We start from the raw sequence: 5,879 nt of genomic DNA on the forward strand, positions 1-5,879 counted from the left end.
GTTAATTTCTTACCGGACTTTAGACTTGACTTAGATTTTTGGCAAACTACTTATATTTTCTGAGTTATTAGAGCCTATAACTGGTGACATCTATGACCAGTTTATCTAGGATGTGAGTAGTTACTCCTTATGAGACATGTTACATCAATATGCATAAATATGAACTTAATCTGTTTAATACCTGTATGAATTCGGTTTGTGGTTAGTTGACACATGTGGTAGAGGTCCCCTTTTCTCATTTTACCCATAAGCTCCACACTGCCAAAAACAGCCTTTTTGTCCCATTACTACATCCTACATTTAGCCTGCCCTTGTCAAGCTAGTAGTGTATGTTTTGGGATTGTTACTACGTTTTTGGTGGAAAATGCTCTTTTGAGATGATGATTGGGAAGATGAAAGGATAGAAAGAAAAAAAAAGGAAAAAAAAAAGAAAAAGAGAAAAATGATTCGAAAAAGAAAAGAGAGTGTTGTACTGTATAGGCAGTCGATCGACTGGCATAATCGGTCGATCGACTGGGACCCGAGAAGAGAAAGAGAAAAAATCATTTCGCACGATTCAAGTCTTTATCAAATGGCGATTTTTGCTCCCATATTTCATTTATATATTATGGGGAGTTGATTTATTACGGAGATTGTGAGTTTTGTGCTTGCTATAGCACCCGTTTGTTATTGAAGTTTGAGCAAGAAGTGGATATTGTTATATGGCTTTGTTTCGGTACTAGCTTGATCACCTGTACCCCCACGTGTCCATAAATGTTTTGCCTCTTTCTTCCCATTACCTCACATATCCTATATATACCTCGGCATGTGTCATGGTCATTTGTTCGGTTGGAATGCATATGTAAAGTTGTAGAGATTACTTTCCTATTATATTGCAGGCATGTTCTTATAGGCCATAGTTAGGTGAGAGTCACTACAATATTACTTCTTTCCATCTCATACATTATTCACCCTGTGCTTATTTGAGTGATTTGAGCGACCCGTGAGAGTCCAATTTGATAAGTCTCTATAGTCAACGGTTCAGCAGTTTTTAACGACTCTATAACTCGTTTGCATGATTCACATCTCTAATTGATTGTTGGTTGTGCATTAAATCGGTTTAGGCTATTCAATTGCATTTCGCTCTGAGATTGAACTCGTTCCTTTAGATCGAGTCTAGTTATTGCTTGAGGACAAGCAAGGGTTTGGTTTGGGGAAGTTTGATGCGTGTCTTTTATATGATGTTTTACACCCTATTTTACACGCATTTCAGAGCTCATTTATGTAGTTTAAGGCTACTATTTGCCCCATTTCGTCTACTTTCATATTTTTATGTAATATTTCAGGTTTATGCGGAAAAGAGTAGATATTGAGCTAAATCCGTCCCCGAGTATCTTGCACTGCATTTGACATGAAGTATTTACTTAAGGAACGAGCTTGGTGCGCATTTCAAGGCCCGAAAGACAAATCCACGAGAAGTTAGAAGTCAAGAATCAGCTAAAGCAGTCGATCGACTGGCTCCTTAGTCGATCGACCAACCCACGACTTCCAGTAGCTACTGTTCAACATAGACCAGTCGATCGACCAGTCCCATCAGTCGATCGACCAAACCGATACTTCAGACGTGAATTAAAAGATCGAGGAACTTGAAGCCCATTGTATTTTAGGTTTTGGAAATAAGAGCTACGTTGTTTTCTATATAACGTAAGCTAGGCTTTCAGAATAAGGATCCAATTTTTATTCAAGTTTAGCATACAGTTCTTTAGGAAATAATTAGGGTTCGGAATATTGTTTCGCATTGGATTTTCGTTTATGCTATTAATCTTTCCGTTACAATTCCTCTGCAATTTCGGTATTCCCCTACTCTTATTTCAGTTCATCTTTATTGTGTTGATAGTATAGAAATTGATAGTTAGTTTCCCGAAGCCATAATTATCGTTTTATGCTAATCTTTTATTCCGTTAATTCAAGCATGAAATCAGTAGTTTTAATTCTTAATATTACTGTTGTTTCCACTATAGTCAAGAGTAGCTAATTTATTCGTGCAAGGATGTAGGGGATTTGTAGGATTAGACGGTATTAGAATAGTGGCCTGAAATCGCGTGTCAGTCGATCGACTGCCATACTTGGTCGATCGACTGTCCACGTGAGGTGTTACCTTCGTTTTAATTGTTTTAATTTCTATATTTGACGAATCGAGTGCACGCGACTAGTTCAATGTTTAGGATATGACCGACCCATTAGATAGAAATATAGGGAAGGTTGATTGACCATCAATTAAAATGACTAAACTATGCTGAGATCGGAAGATAGGTAAAGTTTAGGTTTTTAGTCACTTTTCAGGACGAAAGTTAGTATTAGTGATATTAGGGACTTATAATGAGATCGAAAGATGCTACTTGTTAAGAGTCGACCCGAGAGGACCTCTTGTTTCCCGCCTCATGTGTTTGATTTAGACCTACTTAGTATGTTGCCGCCGAAACTATAGTGAACCGACCATCCTAGTACCCCTTCTTTTATCTGTTTTATCCGTCTATTTAGTTTATTGCCTTTAGCTATAGACCAAATCAATTCAACCCCCACATTCGTTACCTTAGACTAGAATTAGACAATTATTAATTACATTCGCCTCCTTGTGGTTCGACCCTGTTACCACTAGCCTAGGTTAGTTTTAATAGGAAATATAAATATTATTTTTGGTACTCACAACGACGGGTATCACGTCCAAAATAGCGCGGTGGTCGTCATACAACCCATTATAAAACTGGTTGCATAAGAACCACTAATCGAAACCATGATGAGGAAAAGACGGCACCAACTTCTTAAACCGGCACCATGCCTCGTACAAGTTTTCATCTGGTGTTTGCTTGAAACTTGTAATTTTTCCTCTCAACTTATTAAATCGTTGTGGGGGAAAATACCTTTTATAAAAAGCAAGGGCCAGGGTCTCCCAGTTAGTAATACCGACTGCAGCTCGATCAAGATCAATGAGCCACTCTCGGGCCCCATCAGTCAAAGAAAAAGTAAATAGGACCTCCTTAATCTTGTCCTGAGTCACTCCCTTAGTAGCGGAAATGGTAGAGCAATAGTCTGTGAAAACCTCCATATGCTTCCGCAGATCTTCCCCAGCTACCCCACGATACAAATTTCTTTCGACCAGGTTGATATAAGAAGGCCGAATGTCAAATGTACTCCCATCCTCAGTTGCAAGTTTGAAACCTTTAGGGATTGAAGCAGCTGTTGGCTCCGAATGACTCGCGATATTAGGCATCTTCACAGAACTAGCAGCAGAAATAGAATTGTCTTCTTTGAAAGACTGGTCTTCTGCAAATAAGAAGTGTTCTAGCTCGTGTTCAAAAGTACTCAAGGCTTCCTTTTTAATCTTTCTCAACAGTCTTTGTCTATAACGGAATATCCGCTCTGGTTCAGGATCAGCTGCACTAACTCTGACCTGTTAGACCTGGGCATAAACAGCATTGGAGAAAATAAATACGAATTGTCTCAAGGAATTAAAAATTCCCTCAGACTGATAGACAAACGAAAGAAAAAAAGACAAATAGGCTAATTGCCTCCCTGGTAACGGCGCCAAAATTTGATACCTTCGTTTTAGTATCAAAAATAAATACCTAAGTACTACTAACAGAAGTCAGCGGTAAGTAGGGTCGATCTCCACAGGGAGGCTAAAGTATCTATCTATTAATTACGTCTGTCTAGTAACAAATTAGGGGTTTTTAAGTTGGTTTCTAAAATACTGAAGGTCTAAGGGAAGAGAAGTAAAGACAAGAGCAATAACGGCAAGAAAAGCAAAGTATGCGATCAGATAGAGAGAGATATGTCAGGATTTCTGTTCACCATGGCTGTTTACTCACTCAGTCATAAATAGTCCAGACGATCAACTATGAGAAGGGCAAGGGAAAGGTCCTTCTGGTCTGCTATCCACCCTAGATTACAACTAACTTAACTTCCGTCCTCATTAAGGTAATCTACTGTTCATAACAGGTCTATTCATTCCAATCTTTCGATCCATAAGCGAATTTAACCAGATTAAGGGGTTTAGAAGCGTGCACTCAACTAAACTTATTACAGTTATATTGTTATAAAACGGTTATCACAGACAATCATCTAGCCTATTCACAACATCGTCACTTCTCTACCATGGCTCCCTTAATCCTAACATAAGGGGAATTAGCTACTCATGCTTTTGATGTAATTAACAACAATAACAATAATGAATATGCTAACAAGAGACATGATAAAGAGAATTAAGCTGTGAATTGTATACTAACAATAATAACAATAAAGTAGTAATTAAAGGACAATGAAGTAAAGAAGAACAATAATTAAGTGCAAGCAACAACTAAATTGAGATTAATTGAAGGGAAAGATTACAAAGTAGCGAATCCGGATTAAAGAGGCAAAGCAAAGAATTCCCAGCAGTAATTAAGAGTAAAGTAGTGTATTCAAGAGTAAAACAGTATGATAAGATGATGTTTTTAACCTAATCCCCGACTTCCTTTATATAGGGAAGTGATTATTAACATAAAATAAACCTAAACACGAGATAAGAATACCGCGTATATATGCTAATCACTCGATCGAGACATTTAATTCCTCTCGATCGAGTGATTCTCCAGAAAAACCTTTCGATCGAACAGATGTAGCTCTCGATCGAAAACATTCCAAACAGCTAACTTCGTTCGAGTACGGCAGGGACTCGATCGAACAACTTCAACTGCCAATTCCACTCGATCGACCACAAAACCTCTCGATCGAGTGTCTTCCTCTGAAAAACAGCTTGGACTCGTTTGGTTAGCTTCCAAGGACCACCTTCATGCATCCCGAGGTACGATATTCTGCTCTAAATCTCCATCTCCTCAAAATGCATGCTAAGAGGAACGAAAAATGTACGATATTCCTGCAAATGAGACAAAACGAACCAAAGTAGCCAATTCGGGTCATTTTGCAATATAAAGCAATGAAAATGATACAGAAATGCGTGCAATAAGAGGCTAAAAAGACTATACAAATTACACATATCAACAGATATGGATGCATATCACCTCCCCAAACCAGACCGTACAATTCTCTCATTGTGTAAAATCATACAAAAATAACAGCAGAGGGAAATGGGTAATTGCAAAAATAAATGGAAAAACATTAAGAATAGGGACTCGAGAACTCACAAGACTAGCGCGCGAAAGGAAACCTCCCTAAACCAGTATGCGACGGGGGGTTTTGTAGCAGCAGTGCTACAGTAAGTGCCTAGAAACATATCAAAGCAGATAATAAAGTACAGGCAGTGATATATGCGTTGAATTAATCAATAAAGAACATGTAAGCATCAGAAATAGGATCGAGAGTAAATAGTAAGGAAGAAGAAACTCCCTTGAATATCGATCTAGACCACCAAATATCGATCAAACACAGCATGGGAATGATCAAAACAGTCTACAGCTTAAACAGTGGTCGATTGACCATAGGAGTTAGTCGATCGACCGAATTGGCCTTGCAAAGTGATCGATCGACCATACAGCAGGGTCGATCGAATTACCATCAATTGGCACGCATACCAATGTCCTTCCGAATGCTTAAGAACTCAATGTTATGAGTTCAAATGTCCTCAAATCTGCGATACATATAAACTAGCGTTTCCAAATACAAAGCGTGCACAAATAATAGCCCAAAATGTCTAAATGTGATGGAATAAAAATTAAGCACACACTAAGAGATTTTAAAACAACTATGAAGTTTATTCGCGAAACAAAATAAAATCACATCCGGACAGCGCTGGTTTCAGTCAGGTCCCGCTCGACCCCCTTTTTTTTTCTTCAACATCCTTTCCAATTGAGCCCAGTCAAAACAGCTCAAGGCACGCAGCAACCGATCAAATAATTGCGCAT

This window comes from Silene latifolia, chromosome Y (assembly GCF_048544455.1).
Source record: "Silene latifolia isolate original U9 population chromosome Y, ASM4854445v1, whole genome shotgun sequence".
NCBI lineage: Eukaryota > Viridiplantae > Streptophyta > Magnoliopsida > Caryophyllales > Caryophyllaceae > Silene > Silene latifolia.